The 27,220-nt window shown below is 47.3% G+C and overlaps 1 long non-coding RNA gene across 1 annotated transcript; it reads left to right on the forward strand.

Annotated features, from left to right (window-relative positions):
* Positions 1 to 1,789: 1,789 nt before the first annotated feature.
* On the forward strand, positions 1,790 to 18,885 carry LOC103692198 (uncharacterized). The gene is made up of 3 exons (XR_001837651.3): positions 1,790 to 2,185; positions 3,836 to 3,911; positions 12,944 to 18,885. It is a non-coding gene; the product is annotated as an uncharacterized LOC103692198 (long non-coding RNA).
* Positions 18,886 to 27,220: the final 8,335 nt, after the last annotated feature.

The raw sequence follows: 27,220 nt of genomic DNA on the forward strand, positions 1-27,220 counted from the left end.
AGGCTCGGAGCTAAGCATTCACTCTCTTCGTTCTTTGTGGAGGATGATGTATTGGGAAGGTAGTGGAGAAAGCCTTTGAGTGATGGTGAATGGGTACCACTCTTCTACAATGGCCAGGAAGCACTGCTGAAGGCCAAAGGCAAGGAAGGGGCTGGAGAGAAGACTCAGCGGTGCAAAGCGCTGACCTTTCTTCCAGAGGACCAGAGTTCAGTTCCCAACGTTCACAGTCGGCGGTCCAAGACCACCTGTACCCGCAGCACCAGGGCTGCAATATCCTCCTCAGGCCTCCATGGGCCCCTGTCTCATGTGCCATGTCTTCTCACAGACACATACACATGCATGTAGATAAACATGATAAAAATGAAGGATCTGTAAAAGGAAAGAAAGAAAGTGTAATAGAGCAGAGAGTGAAAGCGCCACACTTTAGGATGCTCCACTCTGAACTCTCAAGTCCAGGACACATGACATTCACAGTGTAAAGTATCAGGATCATCGGGAGGCCCATGGCCAGGGACTTGGTCCTTAACGAGAACCTCATGAAGATTCAACTTAGAGATGGAGGTCGGAAGGAAACCCAGAAGAAACAATGAAGCCAGGTACACTTCCTCCCAAAGAAAGGAGCCTTCCTTTCCCACATACATGTGTGGACAGGGTGAGGGGAAGGAGCAGTTCCTGGAATCAACACGAGTAGAGCTGATAATTTTGGCCTTGGGTAAGCATGACCACTCTCCCTGGCCAGGGGTCGTAATAGCTGGAAGAAGAAAACATCTCTTAGTGGACCCAACCCCCAATGGTTGAACCAACTACAGAAGCTTCAAGGACAAGAGACCCAAGCAAACAATGCATGAAGGTCAAAGAAGAGTCAGAAGGTCATGTTAGGAGTAGGATCCCAAGATATCCTTTGGATTCTTGAGAGGAAAGATAGACTATGTCTTTAGGGACATTTGACCTTCCCTAATTATCATACATCAAGGGGAGGGTTACATTTGTGTCTGTCTTTGCCAGTTATGTGTTTCTGTAACAAAATAGCTGAGGCTCAGAAGTCTTTGAAACACAGAAGCCTATCTAGCTCATAGTTCTGGTTGCTGGAAGGCCCAGAAAGTGTGGGGTAGCTTGTACCCCACGCATCACAGCAGGGCCAAGAAGCAGATGGGAAATGAGCATGCGCAGCTGAGTCACATGATGAGCAAGAAAGCAAAGAGTCTGGGGAGGAGTCAAACGTACTCTTTTTATAGCAACTACTCTCACAGATGCTAATTAGCGCCTACCACATCTGACCTACATCTATAACACAACAGCCATCCATTCATAAGCTCCCACAACCTAATGACTGTGTATTGAGCTTCTTAAAGGTTTGATTCCTTCCCGCTCCTATGCTGGGGACCAGGTGACGAACGCACGAGTCTATGGGGACAAACCTCATCAATCCATAGCAAGGTCTCTCTGTATATTGCCTGTTTAGTACTTAAAGGTCAGTTTCAAGAAGCAAGACATTAATCTTCTCTCCAAATCAATAAAGGCTCGGTGATTGGATTGTTAATCGCTAGTCTCAGGAAATCAAGAATTAAAACTTCAATCTCCTTGAACCCGATGGGGTAGCAGCCAGGTCCCCTTTCACAAATGAATGATCTACTCTACCAACTGTTGTTGGCTTAAGGTAGGTAAGATCACTTTTGATGAATAGAAAGCCCCCTCCGTGACCATCTCTCCTTTATCTGGGATCCAGGAAATCCAATGACGTCAGAATGACCCATTCCCCTGGCCTCCACAAGGGGTAGTAGTTCTGAAGCCCAGATCCAGAGCGCTTTTGAGATTGGCCTTAATACCGCACTGGAATGCTTCACTGCCCCATCTGCGTCTGACTCCCCCTTTCCTCCGGTGTCCTAACTGACACATCTGGCAGGTCTTGAATCTTAACGCCTGGCACCCACCTGCCGCAGATGTTAGACGCTCCCCTCTGAGCAATGCTTATAAACAAGACTGCAACTGAGAGTTTCCAAGCAGTAATAAGCAACATCTGTACTTCTGTACTGTTGTATGCTCCACCCAACACTCCTACGCTCATTTAACTCTTCAGCCATCTGAAGAGGTTGGCAGGCAGAGGACAGTGGCCTTGTCTGGCTTATTTCACAAATGCAAGATCTCCACCATGAATCGGTCTCCAGAAAGAAAAAAAAATCCTAAGGTAGGCAATAATTTGCGTATTTTGGATGGTGATTCCAAACTGTTTTGTAGAACGTGGGTGCTCTATCAGGTGCTTATAGGTGGTTTTAAAAGATGCGAATGCTGCTTTTGGAAAAATACTGGGTTAAAATTGGTTTCTTGGTTCTAGGATGTGTTGCGCTTTTAATACCTAATGTGTATTGTTGGTCTGTGAAGACTTTTGTGTGCTGAATTTCTTCAGGTATACATGGCTATAAAACACACTCACCCCTCACCCTACCCAGGCAGCCTGTGGATGGATGGTGGTAGTGGAGAAGAGAACTTACTAGAAGGTTCTATTAGGCAGATACATTTCTCAGTTGCTACTTTGCTCTCTGCTTATTCGTTCCTCTCTGATGCAAAGGCAAAGGCATCCCAGACTAGCTCTGGAGGTAAAAGAAGAGGCAGGTGTGAACCGGAGGCCACTGGCAAAGAAAAAGACAGGCTGAGGGGGTCCTGTCTGCTAGAAGCCAGACTGCTCCTGGTTTAGGAAGGCAAAGCCCAGGGGCCATGGACCTCTAGGCTCTGTGGGGACGGATAAAAGCTTGGGCTTCTCCAGATCCAGGTGGATTTTCCCCAGAGTCTCTGGCTCCCTGGTCCAGCCCATGGGGACTGATAAAGTCACTGATATTTTTTTTTTCCTAATTTATTCTTCTCTCATGTATTACCTCTTGACTGCGGTTTCTCCTTCCTCCTCTTCTCCTAGTCCCTCCTCCCCTTCTCCCCAGATCCATTCTTTCTCCATTTCCTTCAGAGAAGAGCAGGCCTCCCAGGGATATCAACCAAACATGGCAGAACGAGCTATAATAAGACCAGGCCCCTCCCTTCATATCTAGGCTGGTGTTTTTAAGAGATCAAATGAGGGGGAAAGAATTGAACCCGGGCACTTCCACTCCTGTGAATCTACATAGCACCTGCTGTCGCTGCTCTCTGGGGCTTCGGCTGCAGCAGCTCACAACCTCCAGGTGTGCGGGGACCCCTGGCTGACACAATGAGGGGCAGGCTCCAGACTTACTTTATCGCTTTGGTCTGAAGGCATGAAGCCCATTTCAGCATAAACCGGTGACGTGATGGCAAACTTGAAAGCATAGCCAACATCCGGTAGTATTCTCTTGCCCCACTTAATTAACGAATCCTCAAAGATTTACAAGAAAGGAGAGCTCAGATATGTGGTTAACCCTTAAAGACAGATAATCCCTAAATCTTATTAATTAAAACTCCTCATTGGTACATAAAACACAGAAATTACACATGAAATTATTCATGATGTTTTAATACTCTATACAGCGTGCCATCAAGTTAAACCCAGCTATCTCTCCAATTATCTACCTCTACTCTCCCTGCCTTGCAAAAGTCCGCTAGAAACTGGGCTTCTGTATGGCTGCTGCCGAGGACCCACACGGCCCTAGCAGGGTTTAGGTCTGTTGTGTGGATGTTCAAGAATTTGCCTGAAAAACTGCTCAGCTGGGCCAGGCTCTAGGGCAACTTTGTGAGTCGGGGCTTCCATTCTACCATGCGGGTCCCAGGAACAGAACCTGGGTCCTCAGGCCTGGTGGCAAGTGGTGTTACCTGCTGACCCTTCATTTTTTTTCTCTGTTTTGGCCTCGGGTCCATTCTATGAATTGACCACTAGACAATGATGTGAATGGAGACAGGTCACTGGGAGTCATCGTTGGGGAGTCTAACAAGGAAAGGACAGTGGCTGTAAGGTAGGTGTCCATATGGGCAGCTGAGAGGCTTCCTTGCTGGACAATGCGTAAGAGCGTGTAAAGCATGATTCAAGGCGATCTTCCCCAAGGTCGGGGTGCATGCAGGCCCCACAGTTGCAGAGGATACTGTAGAATTACAGCTATGACATCTCTAGCTCACTGCCAGGTACTTGTTTGTCAACTTGACACAAACTAAGGTCCTTTAGGGAGAGAACCTTTTTAATGATGACGGTGGGAGGGCCCAGCCCACCTGGAGTGGTCCTGGGTGGAATAAGAAAGCAGGCTGAGAGAGCCAGTAAGCAGCGTCCTTCTACAGTGTCTGCTTTCACTCTTCGTCTGGCTTCCCTCAAGGATAGACTAGACGCTGGAAGATGAAATATGTTAACTTTGCTCCACAAGTTGCTTTTGGTTATGGTAATTATCATGCCAATAGAAACCTAAGATACCTACCCCACAGAGAGGGGAAGAAGACGCTCTTATATGGGGAACTATAGGTCCATTGCTATCGGAAGGGTGAGGACCAAGCACAGTTGAGTCTCCATTGATCTAGGATTTGCTATGTGGAGGTGGCAAGAGGAAAACCTGAGCCTCAGTTTCCTCGCCTGTAAAATGAAGAAGGCTGTTAGCATCCACCTGATAGCCTGTTGTGACCGTTAAGACAAAAACAAAAAGTACAACAGAGGGAGCCAGTGAGCTACTGCTGAATGACAGAGTTCTCCAAACACATCTTAAATCACCAATGCTCATTTACTGCATGTTCTGGCGAGTCTTTGTCAACGACATTCAATTACAGTTATCTAAAAAGAGGTTTAAGAAACCAAGTTGAGAAAATGTCTCCATAAGATCCCACTGTAGGGCATTTTCTTAATTAGGGATTGATGAGAGAGAACTCAGTCCACTGTGGGTGGTACCAACCCTAGGCTAATGGTCCTAGGTTCTATAAAAAGTAGGCAGAGCAAGCTGGTAAGCAGCACTTCTTTATGACCACTGTATGGGCTCCTGCCTCCAGCTTCCTGCCCTAGCTTCCTTCAGTGATGGACTACATCATGACACTATAAGCCCAGTAAACCCTTTCCTCTCCAATTTGCTTTCAGGTCATGGTGTTTTTTTAAAGCAATAGAAACCCTCACTAAGACACTGTGTTCTAAGGTGTGTGGATAAGCCCACTGAAGCACAGTGGAGACAGCTCATCTCTGCTCGGGCACAAAAACTAGAGTGAGGTCTCTTGGGAATTGATGGGCTGGAACACCCACCACTGAGGCAGCCAGCACATCCTGATTAGCAGCTAGCTACGCTGGTCTCCATTTCTATCCACATGGGTTTTTCTAGGAGGCTGCTTGAGTGTCCTTCCAACATGGTAGCTGGCTTCCCCCAGAGCAAGCTAACCAAGGGGCTGAGGCTGGAGCCACAATGTCTTTTACTAACCTCGGGGTCACATGCTGTCCTTTCTGCAGATGTCTACTAGTCGGAAACAAAGGTTGGATCTGGTTCACTGTGGGAAGGGTCCATGCACAAATAGCAGGGCCACAGGAGGTGTGGTCTCTTAGAGATGGTCACCATAAAAAAGAATGGCAGGTGCATAGTAATAACTTAAAGATAGGAACTAGTTTCGCTGTAGGAATAAAAGAGTTCCTTCTACAGCCTGGAGAGACAAGAGTCCACACCCCCCACCTGGTGTTCTCCCTCCTGTTCCTCCTAAACATCTCTCCCTGAGGTAGACAACTTCTGCTCTGTGATGAAAGGTTTCCCTCTCCAGCTTTTCCTAGAGCCAAGAAGGTGGCCCTGGCTTTGAGCAAGTAACTCAACAGGCAAAGCAAACAGAGGGGTGTGGAGCTCTCCATACCGCTGTAATTAAGCAGGAAAAGGTGCTAACTATGAATCTGGGGCCCCAAATGTCCTCCGAGGGGTAGTTAGGACTATGGAGAATCTGTTAACTGGCAATAACTTTGAAAGGAGGCTCTGCCAGAGCAAAGGCAGCATCAGCATAGATCACCTGCAGAGGACCGTGGTCTGACTGCTCATCCAAGCTCAAAGACTGCAAGCATTGAGCCAGAGTCCAGCCGGGGACTGAATTAATGATGCATATGAATGAAGTTTGGCATGCTTCCTCACAGAGAGGCGGGCATTTAATGAATTTTTCATGGCCTGTTCATAGTACCATTCCCTGTGCCAACTTCTCAGAACACCCTTGGTCCATGTGCATTAAAGGAGCTGGCTTGGATGAAGGGTACAGTGGTGGCTTCTGTCCCTGCTTCAGTGTCACCCATCCTGGGCACTCTTAAAGGGTTTGCTCATTTGAACACGTCCACAATAGCTATTTTCAAGTTCCTCTGTCCACAATACAGGACGGAAACATCTGCTTGGAGGATAGATTTATTTTAGCTCATGGTTTCAGTGGGTCTCAGTCCATCGTGCTGGAGTGGGCGGGGCTTGTTCATAGTGAAAAAGTGGCCAGTACTAGGGCCCAGGCCAGAGTCATCAAATGCCTATTCCCACTGACCTGCCTCTACCAGCAAGGTTCCATGTCCTGAAGGTTCCACAGCTTTCAAAACATGAGCTTATGAGGGAACATTTCAAATTCAGACTATGGCACTGCTTAGTCCAGCAACATGTTGATGTGTGGTTCCCTCTCATAACTAGAAGTGAGTAGATTTCAAGGGTCTCCTAATAAAAGTCTTGAGATTTAGAGGTTGTAGCAGGGGAGCACAGCTACTAGTATATCCTTGATGGAAGACCAGTCCTCCTCTATTTGTGGAAGATCTTTCTCTTTGACTGAGTATGCAGTTGACCAAGGGAGCAGCTTTTGGGAGGCACGCATATAGAGTGGAGCAGTGAGGGTGGAAGGGGATACCCTCCTAGGTAGCCAGAGCAGCCTAATCAACCTGGTGATCGGTGGGGTGACAGTCTTAGCTGCGGCCTACACCTTTAATCTCAGCACTTGGGAGGCAGAGGCAGGTAGATCTCTTGAGTTTGGGGCTACCCTGGTCTACAGAGCAAGTTCTAGGACACCTAGGGCTACACAGAGAAACCCTGTCTCTAACTAACTCACTCACTCACTCACTCACTCACTCACTCACTCACTCACTCACTCACTAAAATGTGCTGTGAGGCAGAACCATGAAATGGGACTAAGGGAGAGGGTTACTCTCTTGGGATGTCTAGATCTTTCACTTGTGCTCTTGGTAGATGAGTGGGGTGTTTTGTTTTTTGTTTTGTTTTTTATGAAGGGGGAAGAAAGAAGAGAGGGTAAGAGAGGGAGAAAAAAGAGGAAATGGGGGGAGGAGAAAGGGGAAGAGGGTTGGGAGGGTAGAGAGGGAAACAGATGGGGTGGGAGAAGCATTGAAGGAGTGAGGAGCAGAGAGGAAAACTAATGGAGACATTCTAATTGCCACTCTGGTCCCTTCAGAGGACCACACCTATGTTCTCTTCTGAGTTCTCACAGGCATTTTCATGTCCTTGTACAGTCCCATTTCCTGATTAAACTAGTATAGACTGGATTGGGTTTGCTTTTACGTTAATAATGGGCTAATCTTCTAATCAGGTTGAGAAGTTACATGCCTTGTTAAGAAGAAAGTAACTAGGATAATAAAATCGACAGGCAGACAGTCACAGTGGAGGAGGGGAGACAGAAAGGGATAGGGAGGGGAAGGGGGGGGAGAGGGAGCCTATCCTTTCTCTTCATAGTGGTGGAGGGAGCTGGTGTGTCTGGTGACTGGAACTAGCAGGTCTTACTCCACAGTACCAGCGAGGGGAAAGCCCTTTCTGAACACGCAACTTGGTTCACCTCCTCAGATTCTGGGTATGAGGGTATGTGACATCATCTTGGCTTAAGGTCGATTTTTCTATAGTTGAGAGAAGTCGAGGCTTTCATGTAAAATGCACTGAGCTTACAGTGTTGTGAGACAGACTTGAAGCTTATAAAGTGTTTTGAAAGCAGGCACCTCTATGAGCTGTGGCCAGTCTGCCCGCTGCAGCTGAGGTCTCGATGGAAGTGGAGAGGAGAATGCTGGTTTGTAAAGCAGGTCATCCTTTGCTCCCCCTTCACTCCCTCCATGCCCGCACGTTCACAGAGCTGGAACTCCAGCTGCATGCTGCGGGCAGGTTTAGTTATAGGACACCTCTGACAGGCCTTTTAAGTCGAAGGACAGGGATAGTTGCTCCTGTCCTTGTACTCCCAGGGACCTGTGGTGCCTTCGGTTCATGTGGATGGCTTCCAGTTCTTCTCTATAAACAGAGGTCTGGTGGAGCTAGGTCTCAGGCTGGGATGACTTTTAGCTGGTCTCTTTAGAACACACTTCTGACGGTCAGAGCTGATTTCCAGACTGTCTTAAAATCCAGCATGTCCCTTTCACCAAGATCTCCCTCAGCTAGGGATGGATGCCCTTTCCTTTCTCTTGAGAAGTGTTTCTCTTCAGTCAGGCTCCATGGAAATGTCTCAATGCAACCCTGTGACAAACTCTGGCAGCAGTCAGAGCATAAAACCACCCTCAGCACTGACAAGGTATCTTTACTGAGTCACTAAAATACATAGGAACACAGAAGCGTCCACTAATGTCGACTGAAGCCCCTGCTTGTCGTGCTTATAATGCATTTGAGGAAACAGCTCATTCTCTCATCCATTCATCCCATATACAATTACTGAAAGAACAGGCACAGCATGATGTACAAAGAATACACATTCATAAACACCCATGCACAGACACCTAAATAAGCAATGTCACGGACACATCCTTTATCTAGTAACACAATACAGCATTGAAGGAGGGAAGGGAGGGGAGGGGAGAGGAAGGAGGGAAGGGTAAGCAGTGGTGAGACAGGGTGGGAGGGGGAAGGGATTGTGTCTTGGTTGCTGTGAAGAGACACCATGACCAAGGCAATGTTTACAAAGGACAACATTTAATTGAGGCTGGCTTACAGTTTCAGAGGTTCAGTCCATTATCCTCAAGGTCAGAAGCATGGCTGCATGGAGGCAGAAATGGTGCTTGAGAAGGAGCTGAGAGATCTACATCTTGGTCTGAAGGCAGGCAGAAGGAGACTGTCTTCTGCACTCAGCCAGAAGGAGACTGTCTTCTGCACTCAGCCAGAAGGAGGCTGTCTTCTGAACTGGGCGAAACTTTAGCACTAGGAGACCTCAAAGCCCACCTACACAGTGACACAGTTCCTCCAACAAGGCTAAACCTATTCCAAAAAGACCACACCTCCTAATAGTGCCACTCACCATGAGTCAAGCATATTCAAACCACCACAGACATGACAAAGGAAAGGATTGGGTCCAGTTCCCAACCCTATCGCTACTAGATTTTTGTGACTTAAGGCAGGAACTTATCTAATGCTAATATATCTAAAACCTTTATCTCTTATAAACTTAAAAAAATTCTTATAAGCTTCAAGAAATCAACTTGAATCCACCTTTCACAGTTTGAACGGACTCTAGAGAAGTACTCCTGTCAACTACAGCCAATGTTTCCCCATCTGTTTACTCCTGAGGGTGGGATCTCTCCCCGTGTCCCTGGTCCTCTCCCTCTTTATTTGGTCTTGGAACTTCCCTCACCCAACTACCAAGATCATGAGCCTAAAAGCTTCAAATGTACATCCAAGATATATTTCCCCCCAAACTCCTTAACCTTACAGTCCTTTGTCCCTCCCTAGTGTGTCCTAACTGATCTCAAATCAACTACAAAGTACTCCAGCAACTCGCCAGCTCAGATGTTCCCTCATAGACTGCATCCTAGACATCCCTGAAGCGGCTAGCCCCAGACGATCCAGCCTCATTAACTGCCCAACACCGTCCCACAGCCCCAGATGGTCTCTCAGAGCCTGGACAGTAACTGACACTGCCTGCTCTTCCCAGACCTGACCAACAATGTAGTCCCCTTGGGTTCCTAACAATGGCATCCCAATATCAGCAGGAAGCAGCCAGAGAGAATGATGCCCACTTACCCAATACCTGCAAGCCAATAATAAAATTTAAAAAAGGGTGGGAATGAAGAGTTCTTGAACAGACCCGAGCACAGCAAACATGGCGCTGACAGGTTTTGCCCTTTACCCTTCTTTCTCCCTTCCTAACCATTAGATTCCTTTCCTAAAGTGCTGTGGTCCTCAAGGTCCATTCCCTTATTTGGCCACTGACATCCCTAAGACCCAACAATCAAATTCATTATTTGGCTAATACACCCAATTAGGATTTACCAACTCTTCCTAGCACAGAAACCCCCTTTTCTTCTTTAAAAACCCACTCCTGCAAAAAACACCTGCTGCTGCTTGCTGTCTGCCTTTGCCCAATCCAGAGGCAGCAATGCCCCACCCCCAAACTTGGCTTGCCGCTCCAGAGTAACAATTCTCCTTTTGGCTGAGAATCTGATATCTGGGTGTGTCCTGTACTGACTCTGAGGGGCCAACTCCTTACATCCGAGACCATGCATGCTTGCATAGGGGGTCTCTTCTCTTCGATACCTGGCTTAGAAGGTAAGGGCTGAAAACCCACCTGCTCTGCCCTGTGGGGCTTCCTCCCCAGAGCCAGGAAGCATGTGCCATTCTGTCTTGATAACTCATCCACTCATGGTGTGTGTGGAGGGAGAATGGGTACATTTTGGAATGCATTCTACAGATACGGCACCGCTTTCTAATTCACAGGTTAGCCCAAGAGCTAGCAGCACCCCTTCACTGTCTAGAGCCTCAGTTTCATATCTATAAATGGGATGACTAATAGCTACTATCAAAGGTATTGTGGGATTAAATGAGCCTACATATGGGCCATGTACCCTCACGTGCAAGAGAGGGACAGAGGGTTAGGGGTAATGAAGGAGTCCTGGTGCATGGTGCTGGGAACGGCACAAATGAAGGTTTAGAATGAACGGCAAGGACACAGGGACTGGGGGTAGGGTGCGCTACTGAGGGGTCCTGGAAACAAAGTGACTCTGGGCCTTTCAACCAGGGGCTGGAAAGGTGTGCCATAGGCAGTGGGGCGTAAGAGGAAGTTGGGGGACAGAGCCAGCCTATCAATTCAAGGGCGTTACCTACTGTGGAGTTCAGAGGGCAGAGGATGTACATACCCATCACTCCTGCTGTCACCGTGCCTGCCCCTCGAGTCCTGGAAGCTGGCACTAGACTCAGAATGCTCGGCCCATGAGTCAAGGATGAACACTAAGCCTGGAGGCCTCGAAAGCAAGGGCTTGTTATTGCTAAGTCTCCTTTCCTGCACGTGACAGTTTGATGCTGGGAAGTTAGTTGTGGAACTTCTCCAGCCCACCAGGTAGGAGATGCCAGACAGATCTCATAGCTCCTCTGAGGTCCCCAGAGTAAGGTGGTGGAGTGAAGACCATCTCTTCCCGCTTCCCTGAGGGCTTCTCCAGGGGTTAGATCACCATTCTCTTCTTCACTCTTCCCTTCACATCTTGTAATTCACCCCAAAGCCTTCAGGCATAGGCAGAGTGGTGATGGGAACTGCAGTGGGGGAAGAGGGTGCTGTGGGGGAAGGGGGATGAAGCATCAGACATGGCTGCTGGGTACAGCAGAACCAGTTACGTAACTCCAGTTGGGTCATCAGGTGGATCCAGGCCAAGCCCATGCTTCACTGATGCCAACTCTCTCCCAGTCTCGGCTGCACTCAGCTGTAAAGTGGGGGCACTTATGACAAGAGCAGGCACCAGGCTGCTGAGAGGCTGCAATGAAACTGTGCTGGGACCCCCTGGCAGGAAGCCTAAACACTGTCTGGTGCTACGATTGCTCTCTGTAGAGTAATGGCGATGACAACATTTTTTATGTCTGTAGACCGTTCCAGTTTACTGTGTGGCTTTGCTGTGAAGTGTCCCACTGAGGAGCATGGCTTAAAGCCTTCGATCCCAAATGGTAGCAATATTGATTGGACTGTGAAGGCACTAACCCCATCAATGGATGGGCCCATTGATAATATCATTTGCAGAGAGGGCACCTCCCTGGAGGAAGCAGGTCACTGGGGCATGTCTCTTAAACATCTGTCTGTTCCTGAACCCTGCCTGTCTCCCTCTCTTTGTCATCTTCGTACCCTGAATGAGGCACCCGGCCCAAGTGCATGTACCCACATGATGTCCTGTCTCACCATGCCAATCAGAAGCAGCAGAGCTAAGGGGCTATAGACAAAAGCCTCTGAATCCAGGACCCAACAAGCCTTTTCCCCTTTAAGTTGATTTTCCATTGGCTCTTTGTCACAGAGATAAAATGTACTAACGAATCCCACTCTGGACTAATAGTGAATGTCCAGGGGTTTCCCAGTTCTTCCACAAATCCCTCTAGAGGAACATAACTGAAAGAATAAATCTATCTATCTATCTATCTATCTATCTATCTATCTATCTATCTATCATCTATCTATCTATCATGTAGTTATCTAGGCATCTAGGCATCTATCTGCTATCTATCATGTATGTAATTATGTATCTATGCATCTATCTACCATGTATGTACATAGACATCTATGCATATATACATATATATACATATATATATATATATGATTTATTACAGTGACTAACAGGCTGTGGTTCAGCTGGTCCAACAATGGCTGTTCTCAATGGAAAGTCTAAGAATCTAGTAGTTATTCAGTCCATGAAGTGAATCCTGAAGAATTTGGCCTGACAAAAGGCTAGAAAGTTTTTTTTCCCTGTCCCTTATATAGGTTGTCACAGGAAGATATGGCCTATATTTAGGGTGGGTCTTCTTGCTTCAAATGGTCCAATTAACTAAAAATCCCTCTCAGTGTGCCCGGCGACTTGAGTTTTTAGTCAGTATAGATGTGGTCAAGTTGACAATCAAGGAGAGTCATCGCAATTCTCCAAATCCCAGTTCACCCACAGTGAGGCTTGGGCCAGGGCATAAACCGGAATGTCCGAATGGACAAGAGAAGATGGAGTAGATATGAGAGCTGGAGTTGGAGTGGGAATCGGGAGGAGTGGGAAGAGAAAGTGAGCTGAAAGAGCGAGGTAATGAAGAGGAGGGAGGGCGGGAGAGGGAGAGATTGAGGTGGGAAGCTCAGGCCGTCTTTTTCCTATTGGCAGTTACGACCAACCTCTCAGGAGTGACTCTCTGCCAGCCTGGCTGCTAAATCACGGACACCAGCGTAATTGAAACAGAAAATCACGCCCGGCAGAACAGCCTAGCAACACCACTATTAGCAGCTGTGGCTCTCCACTTCGAACCAGGGAGCTAATACGCCTCTTTATGCATGCGCAGGCACTGCCAGATATATATCTTCACCAATGTTTTCATAGGGACTGGGCCTTCCCACTCCTTCCTGCCACCACGAAGCTGCTCACTCTGGGAAGACCGAACTTGTCTGTGGTACCTAAGGCTGCCCCACTGTGGGGCTGATGCAAAACTCTTCTTCCCTCCCCCCTCCCTCCTTTCCTTCCTCCCTTCTTCCCCTTCTCGTCCATCACTGAGCTTACGGTGGTGCTGAGGAAGCTGAAAACAGAGCAATCACACAAACCTGGAGGTAAACTGCACCAATTGCCCTAATCAAGCAAGCTGCTCTCCAAAGGGATCTGACACCTTGGAATGAAGGAGGTCACGGTGAGAAAGGGATAAAGAAACCAGGGTACAGGGAGAGAAGACTGTTCTACACGCCTACAGCTGGAACAAAGGTACTAAGCTAGAGGGAGCTCAGCCTGTGTGGTGAGCCAGAGGAGGGTGGTTCAGGGCCAGGGCATGAGGAGTGGAGGATAACTGTACAACTTAAAAGTGCCTGGGAGATACTCCCGGACCTGCTAGGGAGTCCCTGTGCCTGGCTCCAGTTGTTAGCTCTCCAGTCCCAAATTTCCACTTTCAATCACCATTATAACCATGCTCACAAAGAGGGGACTGTTGGAAAGTGGTTGTACTTTGTGCTTTCACAATGATGGAGAAGCATTCCTGGCATCTGATAAAGCAGGGATGGGCGTACAGGAGGTCAGGAAGACGTGGTACGTGACGTTGTGCCAGATACCGAATTTCATTGCACAGCTCAGCATGTGTGTGTGTGTGTGTGTGTGTGTGTGTGTGTCCCTGATGTGTGCACATATGTGTGTTAGAGGTCAATTCTAGGTGTCTTCTATCACTCTCCACCTTATTTTTTGAGACCGAGTCTCTTCTTGAACCTGGGGCTTGCTTGCTGTTTTAGCCTATGGAGCCCCCAGTTTCTGTCTTTCTCCATCCCCCAGGCTCTCAGCTCTGAGATCACAGACATACAATGCCATGCCTTGGTCATTTGGGGAGATGAGGTTTCTGGCCTTCGGTTTCCATACTTGTGCAGCAAACACAACTTTATCCACTGTCTCCCCAGACGCGCCCGAGTTGTGGTTTCTGAGCAGATTTCATGGAGTGGAAAACTCAATTTTGGGTTCTCTGGGACACGATGTTTGTAATATATGATTGTACATGTATATATGATGCTTGTAATATGATTGTCAGTATATATTGATACCCCTTCCTTCAAACCGCAGGCCTAACCTCCTTACCTGGTCATAAACAGTCATGGAGGCTCTCATCTAAGGGAAAACATTTGGTAGAGAGATGAAGCTGAGCAATGAAGAATGGTTCTGTCAGATGGTTCAGTGGTTAGGAGTACTTCCTGTACAAACAGGAGGAGGGCGGGGGTTCAGATTGCAGGACCCACGTAAGAAGACAGTATCCTGCATCCATCTGTAACTCCAGCTCTAAGGACAATGGAGATAGACTCCTTGGGTTGGCTGACTTCCAGCCTAGAGACCCCTCCTCAAAACAAAAGGAGAAAAAGAAAGAGAAACCCTGAGGCCTTCTTCCGGCTTCTGTGGGCACAGGCAAACACATGTATGCAGCGGCTCCTACACTCACACATGCACACAAACAAATAAATAATTAGGAAAAGAATAGTTCTGTGTGCCTCTAATCTCTTGAGAGGCTCACTCTGGGGATGCCAGTGGCCATGCTGTGGCAGCATTCTAGCCGCCTTGCAGGAAGCTAGAACTGAAGCTGCCTGCCACAGCCAGCGCTGACCTGCCCGTTGTGGGGCCGTTGTACTTTGGATCTTCAAAGGCCCCTGTGCTTAAGACCTGGTTCTAAACCTGTGACGCTTTCGTCAGGCACTTGGATGGAGAAGAGGTAGGGCCTGGTGGGAGGAAGGTGGCTGCTGGTGTCCGGTATGGCTTGGAAGGGGATAATGGAATTCTGGCCCCTTCTTTGCTCTCCTTTGTTACCTGGCCACCAGGAGAGAAGCTCTCCCTGCCACATCTCCCCTGCCATGATATGCGATGCCACTATGTCCTCCAGAATAATGGGCCAGCTGAGCAGGGATGCAGCTTCTCACACTGAGCCAAAACAAACCTTTCCTCCTCTGATGCGGAATTCTGTCAAGTACTTTGTGGCAGTGGCAGAGAATGTACACAGTTATCTGAGCCACCCAGGAAGGAGACAGACTGTGTGGCCAGCCCAGGCAAGCATTCAGATGACTGAGGCCTCAGCCTGTGGGGAGAGAAGGGGGTTCAGACACCATGGATCAGACACTAGCTGTCTCCTGTGCCCCATCTCCTCTTCTCTCCTACACACAGGCAAAGAATGTTTCTTCAACAGTTTTAGTATGTATGGAAACTTCTAGAAGTATACCTACTGTGTAAGCCAAGGGGACACATGCATTTAGTTTTGTTTGTGTGTTTTGTGTATGGGACATAGGGTCCCACTATGGTGCCTAGGTTGTTCTGGAAGTTGCTATGTAGCCCAGGCTGGCCTTGAACTCACAATTTTTCTACTTCTACTTAAATACTGGGATTACAGGGGTGTGTGTGTGTGTGTGTGTGTGTGTGTGTGTGTGTGTGTGTGTGCGCGCCACCGTGCCCAGTTTTTACTAAAAGCTGTTTGAAAGGGATTAAAATATCATGATATGTCGTCAAGTGTGTCACTTGTCACACTTACAGCTGCTCCCTTACAGTTACTCTTCAAGTACGTGAGGTGCAGTGGAACTGGGCTGTGTGTGTTGTACAGTTGTAGCCATTTGTTTTCACTGGGACGGATAAGAACCTGACCCTTTCCTGATGTCCCTCCAGGCATCCGAGCCTCTGTATACAGGGCCATAAATAGCACTTCTTCAGTTCCTTCATCCTGGAGTTGGACTGTTACATCTATTTTTAAAACTCATGAGTAGGCACTTTCTGTTTTTAAAGGAGATTTCATTTCCTGTTAGTGAAGGGACATTATAAAATACCAGTCAAGGAAAAGAGTGTGGGACTCTGGGGCACTTCCTAGAGAATACTTTACTGGCCTAGGAAATTATGATTGTTTGTTCTTCGGCTTCTAGAACAAACCCCTTGGCAACCTTCAGAATTATTCCCTCCTGTCTGACTCGAGGAATTTTCTTCTTGAGCTCCAGGAGCCTTCTGCTGTCCCCCAACATTCTGCACTTTCTACTTCCCTCTATAGTGCTTTCTTATCTTGACCTCTCTCTTTCCCCTTGCCTTTTGAAATCTCTTTCATTCCATCCTAACACAGTCACTCTACAAACAAATACAGAGCACACATGTCTATGTCTATACACATGGGGCTCCAGCACGGGGACAGGAGCCAGTTGCCTGTCACCCTCCCCAGAACTTGGGAGAGATTACTCTGCTCATTGAAGACATATTTGAAAACTAATACACGCAGAGAGAGAACCCCCAACAGGCCTTTCATCTTCGCTCTCTCCTGAATTGCTCTCTGCCAGCATTCCGGGTTTCTCTTGTTATAGATACACTGTAGCAACCTCAGAGCTTTCTGCATAGCCTGAAGGCTCAGCAACACAGCCAGTCTTTCCTCCTTCTAGCCTGAACAGCTCCAGAAGCATTCTCTACTGTTTGCACACACCTGATATGTGAGTGCACCTGCCAACTCTCTCCACACTCCCTAGCAGAGGGGGATTGGTACTTGCTGCCACTTCTCTTCCCTGAGGAGTGAAGACAGCATGGGAAATTTAGACCCTGGGCTGCTTCTCTTCAGAGACCACCCTGCTAAGTAATGGGTGACTCCAGGTAACCAGGACCATTAAGACACCGAAATACCCCACTGCCTCTTTCTCTGTGCTTAGCAACAGCCCACTGCGTCTATTAACTCCCTGATAATTGCCTGCCCTCTGCCTTCTTCCTGAGGGCTGGTGTAGTTCAAGGACCCTCCCAGAGACTGCTTCGTCGGCATTTTTCGAGGGGCTGACTTTGGAAGACACAAACACATATACACACATTCATATGGAAACATGTGTTTACACACAAATATAGACATATACACACAAGATACAGGAGAAAGCTTTTTCAGATGTGCTCACAAATGTGCTGCAAGAAGCAGCCTTGTAAAACCATGCTGAACTTTACTTATGTTGTAAAAAAACCAAACAAACAAAAACAAGACAGATTCTCTAGAAGGTTCCTGTAGCCCCTCTTCTCCAATCCCATCCAGATCTTTCCAGATAAGATAATTTGGAAGGGAGCCAGCACGGACACATTTCTGGCCACAAGAGGGCACTCTGCAATCCCCAAAACAGGATATTTGTGGCTTCTTTCTTCTCTCTTTCTTTCTTTCTTCCTTTCTTTCTTTCTTTCTTTCTTTCTCTCTTTCTTTCTACCTTTCTTCCTTTTTAAAGAACCGGCATATGCGTATGGACCCAGGCTAACAGTCAACAGACAATCCATCTTGCAGAGACAGTGGTGGCAAATGGATTTTTAGATAAGGGAGGGAAGCCAGGCACGGCAGCTGTCAAGAGGGGTGAAGTGGAGACGGGGGTTTTGTTCTTTCTTGCAGGTGGATCGTGGAGAGCCTCGGTTTTGTTTGTCCTTACTCAGTAGGTAGCAAATTCCAGCCCTGAGGTTCTTAACTGGGGTTGTCAATAGTGTGCCCTCTTCCACCCTATTGCCTCCAGCCACTGAGCTTAGGAAAACCCTTGTCAGCTCTGCAGCAGGACTAAGCCAGGGTTCAGACAGCAAGTGGTCCAAGTCACTGTTCTGAACTTCTGGTCTACTCAGAGACAAATTGGTGACCAGCTCGGTTTGGCAGAGGTTGCTACAGTTCCTGGTAGGAAAGGCAGCTTGGGATATCAGCTGCCACCTTTTCTCCATCTAGACCAAGGCGGTGTTCCCTAGTGGCACAGCCTCAGATGCAGAGTGTGCTCTAATGGTTATTTGGAAAGGACTCCAGAAACTACTTACGGTGGGGATTGAAGGACAAGCCACTAGATGTTCTCTCATGAAAGTTACTACTGTGAGAGCTCAATTCCACTGGGAAACTCCTGAGCCAGTGCAGGACATGGGCCACTCCCAGAGCTGTCGTTAGTTTTCAGCTGAGAGATTCAAGGGGAGTGGGACTGGCAGGAGGCCCCGGCCATTGCACACAGTCCTTAGGCGAACATGCAAAATGTGTAAGTCTGAGGAGCCGTGGGCGGGCACAGGTGGCTTCGTCCACCTCCTGCCTCCCTGATTGCTTCAGTCAGCCAACACAGACTGCTCACGTCTCTTTCCTGGCTCTGACATCGGCACTAGGGCATCTCATGTCTCCCAGGTTTTCTCAGAGCTCCGGCCAGGGCTCGGCAAATTGACACCCTGTAGCATTAGAGATACCCAATCATTAGAGATACTTATTATGCCATTGGGGAGAGGAGGCAGACTCGCCCACATGGGAAGGAAGCTAGCTGCAGAGCTCTTGGCTTTGGGGGGCTGGAATCACATACTAGGTAGATGTTGGTGTGGCTCCACGGGGTGCTGGGTCGGAGTCATGCTGTGTCTAAGAGTTGAGGCCATAGGACCTCACTGCAAAGACAGTGCTGCGGTTCTCAACCTGTGGGTCGAGCTGTCTTTTGGGGGTCCTGTGTCAAATATCCTGTATATCAGATATTTACACTACGAGTCATAACAGTAGCAAAATTACAGTTATGAAATAGCAACATTAATAATTTTATGGTTAAAGAATATCATAACACTAGAAACTGTTTTAAAGGGTTGAGGGAGTATTAGGAAGGCTGAGAATCACTGGCTTAATGGGTTTAGAGTGGCACTCAAGTGTCTGCATTTCTTTTTTTTTTTTTTTTTTTTTTTTTTTTTTTTTTTTTTGGTTCTTTTTTTCGGAGCTGGGGACCGAACCCAGGGCCTTGCGCTTCCTAGGTAAGCGCTCTACCACTGAGCTAAATCCCCAGCCCCATTTCTTTTTTTTTTTAAGATTTATTTATTTATTATATATAAGTACACTGTAGCTGTCTTCAGACGCACCAGAAGAGGGCATCAGATCCCATTATAGATGGTTGTGAGCCACCATGTGGTTGCTGGGAATTGAACTCAGGACCTCTGGAAGAGTAGTCAGTGCTCGTAACCACTGAGCCATCTCTCCAGCCCAAGTGTCTGCATTTCTAACTAGCTCTCTGATAGTACAGAGCTATGGTCCTCGGGACCAATGGGAAGGGCCTGGTTATAATGAACCGGCACATCTGTGTGAGCCCCTGGCAAACTGTCTAAAGAGATGCTGAAGGAAAGGCCTCTTGGAGTCCCCATGCTCTAGTGAAAGACTTGGTATGATTTCTCATTCTGGCTAACACATTCATACCTACTTTTCTGGGAATGTTTCCCCCATAAAATCTGTTTCTCTTCACAGCAATGTACAGGCCTTGGGTCCTATGAAACCCGACCTCCTCATCTGGGAACATTTGATCACCAACCCACTTAGCGCTCAGAGAAAGGAACTTCCAGCATTTTGATTCTTTCATCAGAGCTCTGGAACTTTCCGTGTCTATCTCCTGCTCCCTAAATTTAGGCAGCCTTCAAAGCGAGAGACCAAACGAGATGTTAAAAAGAAGGAGAAGATGGAAGGTCCCCTCAGAGGTCAGACAATGGATGTGGGACCCCCAGAAGTTCCGCTGGAGAACCAAGTGTAGAAGACTAGTCATGGTTCTGGAGATTTTATTCATCTGTCCACCCAGAGACTCTTTCCCTGAGCATCTTTGATGTGATAGACATTGTTGTAGGTGCCCCGAGCATAAGATGTTGAGCAAGAGAGACAAAAGACTCTGACTCCAAAGAGTTAATGGATAAGGGACTCAGTAAGTCATCTGTGTGCTCCAAGTCAAAGAAACGGGCAAACCCAGGGAGAGCTTGTGAGGGATGGTGGGTGGACTCAGTGAGACAAGGCAGGCGGGGAGGACACAGCTCGTCAAGAAGGTGACATTGAGCACAGACTTCAAGAGAGCGAGAGTTTAGGTATAGAATTTTAATTTTAGTCAGTTAATTGGACTTAAGATTTAACTTAACAGACAAGTTCAATTCTTTTGTGTGTCTTTTCATTTTCTTTGCTGCCTTAAAGAATAGACTAAAATGAACTTTCCCCATCCTCTTGCTGTTTTTCTCATGATGTTCAGGAGAAAAAGAGGAAGTAAGGGTCTTTTTCTTTAGTGATGGATTAGTTATCAAGGTTTATCATCCAAGAAGAGAAGTGCATGTGTGTCTGCGTATCTGTGTAAGCCTGTGTGTGTGTCTGTGTATCTGTGCCTGTGTGTGTATCTGTGTGAACATGTGTGTGTCTGTGTATCTTTGTGGCATGTGTGTGTGTGTGTGTGTGTGTGTGTGTGTGTGTATCTGTGTGAGCATGTGTATGTCTATGTATCTGTGCATTTGGGTATATCTCTGTGTGTGTGTATCTGTGTGTGAGTGCATGTATATATCTGTGTGCACATGTATGTCTGTATGTGCATGTGTGTATCTGTGTGTGAGGACAGCATGTGCATGAGCATGTACAGCATGCTCACATCACTACCAAAGATTGTTCTTAGAAGGGAAAGTCTAAGGGAGGGGAAGTTGGAGAGAAAAAGGTCACAGTGGGCTGTGTCCACAGAGAGCCAGGAAGACCTCTATTTCCTTTAGCTACCAGATGTCACCAACTTCCCACTGCGGAAGGGTGATAAGCCCTTATATGACTGTCAGCTTAACTGCTGAGATTGGCCAGAACCTTTGATACAGGGGGATGCCTTTCAGGGGAACACTGAGACACAGTGTTGGGGAGGGGTCTCTATCCATGGTGGGCTGTCCTTGCCACTGTTCTGTGAACTATCTCAAAATTGTGTTAAGGGGGGAGTGATAACACTACAATGAGTGTGTACAGCGAAGAAGGCCTCTGTAGAAAAGGGTGTGCTGTTGTTGTAATAATATAAAAATAAAAAAGTAATGATGGTCTTTTACCCCGCTGGGTCCTCACTGCGGTGCCCCAAGATATCTGCTAGATATCTTGGCAGAAACACAGCCCAGCCACACACTTTCTTACACTCAAACCCTCACATAAAAGAACACACAACACAATAATCTTAGATCCAATTGGTAAGATATAATTGCCCACTTAAACATACAAAGCCCGGTACTATCCATCCCTTGAGAACATTAATAACAACCTGTAAATACACAGAACAGAATCTTAACATCACCTGCCATGGCTTCTCCCCTCTCTCCCTCTCTCCTTCTCCTCCTCTCCCCTTAGTCTCCTCCTCTTCCTTCAAACTTCTCTCCTGCCCATCCTTTCTTCTCCTCCAATGACAGGCCTCCTTCTATCCTGTACCTGCCTCACCTGTGACATCATCCTACAGTGTGCTGCCTCCGTAGAGGAAGAAAAACGCTCTTACTACCTTGTCCAAGTTCTTACTGACCCAGTCACTTGTAGCAAAGGGCAGAAACCCATGGAAGCATATTAACAGCAGCCTGGCCTGCATTCATAGCCTGGCTTAGCTCTCATGGACCTGGGGAAGCAGCCTAGAAATACATAGACCCCAAGGGTTGATTCAGCAATACCTCAGAAAGGGTGGGAACGTTTTAGAGAGTGACATGACAAGAGTCAAGGGCCCCCGCTCTCCAGGAGACAAAGATTTTAAGAAGATTAATAAAGGAGGACTAGGGAGAGAGCTCAGATGGGAAAGTGCTTCTTGTAAAGGCATGAGGACCTGAGTTTGATCCTCAGAACAAAAAAGGAAGGTTGAGGTTACCTTCTGACCTCCACATGCAGGGACACATACGGCAGTGCCTGCATGTACACAAACATGCACATGCATATACACACATAGATTTAAGGGCCAGTGAGCATGTTGGCTGGTGGCTGCCTCTGGAGCCTTCCTCTGTGAATGACATCTGAGGTCATCTTCGGTGCCGACCCCTTGCCCTTCCTGGCAGGGGGAGGGGAAGATATTTTGCACATCTATATCTTGCTTGTAGGTAAATGGAAAGAGGGCCAGAGATGTTCAGCCAATCTGAACCTTCTGTCAAGTGGCAATTTTTATGATGACTTCTGCTTACTTATACATTCACTAGCAAGTCCATTTTGGTATTTCTCACTATTCATTTGCAGGCCATGTTTTGGTGAATTAATGAAATGATCAGTGAATAAAGGTCCCTGTGATTGAGTTTGATCCCTGGAACCCACATAGTGGGAGACTTTGCAAGTAGTCTTGTGACCTTTACACACACACACACACACACACACACACACACACACACACAAATTAATATTTTAAAGTAAAAAATTGATTTTTTTAAAAATTAATTAACTAAAACTTTGAGCTGTGTTCATTTGTCATTTGATAATTACATTTTCAAAAGTGTTTTCCTCTACTTTGGCCCATCTGCTCATTTACTACTGTTCCTCAGAGCCTGATCATCCCTCCCTCATCCCCGGGATTCTGAGGAGTGAACAAGAAGCAATTGCCTCCAATCCTCTTCAGAGCTGGCGTAAGAAGTCCAGGAGTGCTGGGCCTGTGCTAATAACCAAGGCCTAGGACTCTGTTTCTCTGAGGACTGGAGGTCTGCCTCACAGGGTCAAGGGCCAGGCCTCGGAGCCTACCCATGTGCTTTAGATGCTCTCGTGCGTCTTCCCAGCTACATGGTCCTGGACAGGTCACTGTTGCAGGTTGTTTCTTGGTGATGCTATCACCTGTGAGCGGGGCAGTATTAGTAGAGCTCACAGACACACCTGTGAGAAACAGGTGCCGAAACACCTGGAGACGCTCAGCCCCACATCTGAACTCACCACATGCTGATTTGGTGGCAATCGATCATCTAGACTATCACTCCCTCCATAATGCTAGTGCTTCCCACCATTTCCTCAGACCCCCTTCTTCCTGTTCCCCTTCCTTCTCAGTGGTCAGGAGACTTCATCCTCAATGATCTGGGCTCTGTCAACTTATCTACTTCCTCTCCTGGAATGGCCCTAAATTGACAGTACCCATCCAAGTCACAGTCACCTCCACAAGTGTCCCTGTCTTCTAAGTGTTCCTTCAAGCATAGCTCTCAGTGCCAGCTCTGGGCTTCTGAATGCCCACCACGGTGATTCTGCATTTGTCCTCTGCCCTGCAGAGGTACCCAGGTACCCACACTGAAAATGTCAATTCCTTGCTCAGGACCCCAACTGATCCTTGACTGACACTATTAACACCCAGTACCCTGTGCCTTAAGGGAAGGAACATGCCTTTGGAGCCTCAAACAGGGAGAGCAGGTCCTACTGTGACTTGGACATTACCCTCAGCAGTGTCTTAAACATAGGGGGATTGATGACACCAGAGTGCAGCCTGAAGGCCACATTCCTTTCTGTGACAGATCTCAAATGCACACATACAAAAAGAGCAGAGTGAAAAGATGAGGGGTCCAAGCCAAGATGAGTCCCACAAACAGATCTAATACATCCCTTATCCCACTCTCTCTGTTTTATACCTCTTTTCTCACAATGTATCATCCCTCAGCCCCAAAGCATTCATTCCTTGTTAAAAGGGAATAAAAGTTCTCCCCGAAATGCTCCTTAGAGTGTCACTGCCTGTCTATAAATGCTCATGCACATGAATAATAAAACCCATGTGTCAATCCACCCGCCCAGCCCGCCTTCTGTCAGTTCAATTCTTAGGCTATTAGCTAGTGAACTTCTGGAGGTAGGGAAAGTTATGCTTCCCCAACACCTGTGCTGCTGCCTGTACTGCAGAGCGAGGGAAAAGGGGCAAAGAGGGAGGAGGGGCATAGTGATCATTCTGAAGAAGCATAAGTAATGTACTTCAGACATTAGCATCTTTAATCTCCAAACCTTACAAGCCTGTCTCTTGGCAAACTCCATCAATGAGTGTGTTGGGCCACTCTTTCCTGGGCCACACACTCTGAAGTCAAGAAAGACACAAACTGTTGGACCTTCTCTAATGTAGCTGCTCCGTGTTCAATCCCACCTCTGTGTGTGTGTGTGTGTGAGAGAGAGAGAGAGAGAGACAGACAGACAGACAGACAGACACAGACAGAGTCTGTTTGGGGGGGCAGTATATACATGTGTGCACAGGGTGTTGAAAGGAACATACACTTGTGCTTGTGTACATGTGTCAGGATATATGTGCAGTGTATGTGTGCATATGTGTGTGGAGGTTGGCAAGTGGAAGTCAAGTGTTGTTCCTTAATTGCTTTTCTGCCATATTTTTTTGAGACAGGGTCTCTTACTAAACATAGAGCTTTCTTTTTTTGGCTAGATTGGCTGGTCAGCAAGCCCCAGGGAGCCTCCTGTCTCTGCTTCTCCAACTGAGCTTAGAGATATGCACCCCTATACCTTCTGGGGATTGAATTCAGTCAGAGAAAGCACTTTATCCACTAAGCCGTCTCCCTAGACTTGTCTGATCCCCTTTACTGAGAGTCCAGAAAAACCCTTCACTTTCTAACTTCAAAAGCTCAATCTAGGCAAGTTTAAGCTTTCAAACCTGCATCCCAATTTAATTTCATCTCATAGCCCTGGAAGCACACCTGGAAAGGGCTGTGGTCTGTCCTCCAGCTTCTTTCTCTCCAACTCCTGGACTTCCTCCTTAGTGCTTTTGGTTTGAGAGGCAGGCTGCGGAAGAAGAGACTGCTGCACCTCAATTGATGATGCCGTTTCTGAGGTTCTCCTGAGTTCTCTGGCAATGCCTTCATCTGGGCTTCCAGCCAACCTGCCCTCTCCTGGGGCAGATAACTAAGTAATGCCGGAGTTCCTGAGAGAGGGCTTCCCTTGACCTTAAACATACATTCTGCCCAGATATTCGTCCAATGCCGCAGGGATGGATAAAGACTGATGAAGAGTCCACTGCACTTTCCCTGGAGGGGGAGGGAGTGCCTTCTCTTCTCCTTAAAGCTTAGCTGACAGAATGAGTGTCAGAAGGGACATTCTGGGACTTCTGTGGTGAATTCTTCAAAGCCCTTGCAGGGCCATTGTGCTCTCAAGGGTCCCTGAGCTGCCACATAAAAAAATCTCTCTTGGGATAGCCAACCTGGGAAGGCAACTGCAGACAAAGTGATCGATACTACCAGCTGAGCCTGCCTTGCACCTTCCCGTCAAAGCAGCAGGCCCAGCTGCATGCCACGAGAGGTCCTCCACCAATGCCACCGAAGATAATAAATTCCCAGCAGAGCCTCGCCCAGTGTCTCACAGGTGCACAGAGTAACACAGCTGTTCCTTTACAGTGCTGTTTGCAGGGAGGGAAGCTCAAGAGACAGACAACCCTGACCCCAGGCTGCCCCATGTCCTTGGCTGTGGAGACCTTCCCTGAGGAAGGGATGGTCAGTGGCGAGGTGTCCCAAATTGAAACTCTCATTGGTAAGAAGAGGACAACACCACTTTCTCTTTCTGAGTTATCCCCTTGTGTGAGCAATCCCATGGAGAGCTTTTGAAGTTCTCGCTGTGTGGCTGTGAGGATGAAGTACCATCCTCCCATTCTGGGAGAAGTGAAGGAACCCACTGTCCCCTAGATGACTTCAGGGACCCCTGAGTGATCTGTCATTCCACCTTCTGCATATACAGGCTAGTGTGGGCGGGAAGGAGGCTGGGAAAGCCAATGACTTAATGAGCCCCGGTTCCTGCCTATTAGGACCAAATAGCTCTTTGCCTTATGCTTGGATCTCAGCAGTTATTTTTGAGGTTAACTATATACAGCTTTTGTTTTCCCCCTTAAGGCTGGAAACTGTACAGTAACAAGAATGTACAACTGGTATGATAAAATATCAATTATAGCTAACAAAGCCAAATTTGGACATTTTTTAGGGCCAGTTACAGCCTTACTAATATCATATCCCAGACTGTGCCATGTGCACCTAGCTTCTGGCAATGTTGGAGAATCATGGTGCTTCTCCCAGCAGGCAAGGATTTCTTACAAGGACCTCCATGGTACTATAGCCGGATTAAACACAAGGATGATTGCTGTGACCAGGTTGGGCTAAATTGTTCTGTCACCATTCACCTTCTAACCAGCTAATTATTCTCTCTAAACTGCAAGTGAAGGACGTAAGAAAGCCGAGACTCTCTTCACTTAACACAACACAAACGGAGAGCAAGCATTTTCCCCAACAGTGGTCTCTCAGGACACCAGTTAGTCTTAAGACAGCGTTGCATACAACCCCAATTTGTTAGCCTGATGAGCCAAATGATTTTCTTGTTCCTATTCCAAACTGTTCTTTACACGTGACCATGCTCTTTGCCCAGGGAGGCTGTCCCCATGCACTGCACACCTGGGGGCTCCATTGACCTTTGTGTGTGGGTTGGGATGAATGGTAGAGGCACCACGAAGAAAGGAGATGGTAAGAGTTGAGCTCTGGTGTTTCCCATGGCTTTATGAGCACTCACCAGGCTGGATATGTGTCTCCAGGAAAACCATTAAGGGCCAAACCTTTTGCTCATGTTTCCTTTGAATCTACAGGAGCTAACACCTCTGGCTTTTTCCTGTCATGATCTCTCCATCCCTTGCTGGTCTTCCTACATCATACCTACAGTTCTATATGGTCCCTTCATTACACAGTTGACTCAGGGCCCTGGCTAAAGGATCCATCCATTTCCTACTATAAGCCTAGCTCTTCCAACTTGTCACTGAAGGTGAGCCCCACGGGGCACTTCCACCCACCTCCACCTGAGATCTCCTATCAGTCTTTGACCTTTACCTCAGAGTCACATCCTGACTAAAATGGCGGCAGACAGGTCCTTTGGTAGAAACGAAAATCAAAAATTCCCGAACCTTTTGAAAATCTTAGTAACTGAAAAGCATCAACTGTAACCCTCAGCATATCACGCACAAGCAAACACACACTCGCAGGCACTTGTACACAATTTTTAAAAGATCTATTTTGGGGACAAATTTCACCTCTTAATGGATATTATACTTCCATGAGAGGTACAGAAATGTAAGACATCACTAGTGTTTAGGGAGTGCATAAAAAATAGCCATTTTGGTCAGGAATTCGTTAGATAGATAGATAGATAGATAGATAGATAGATAGATAGATAGATGATAGATAGATAGATAGTCGGGAATTCATTAGAAAGAAAGAAAAAGAAAACTGAGAAGATAAACAAACACATGAGAG

This window comes from Rattus norvegicus, chromosome 4, assembly GCF_036323735.1.
Source record: "Rattus norvegicus strain BN/NHsdMcwi chromosome 4, GRCr8, whole genome shotgun sequence".
NCBI lineage: Eukaryota > Metazoa > Chordata > Mammalia > Rodentia > Muridae > Rattus > Rattus norvegicus.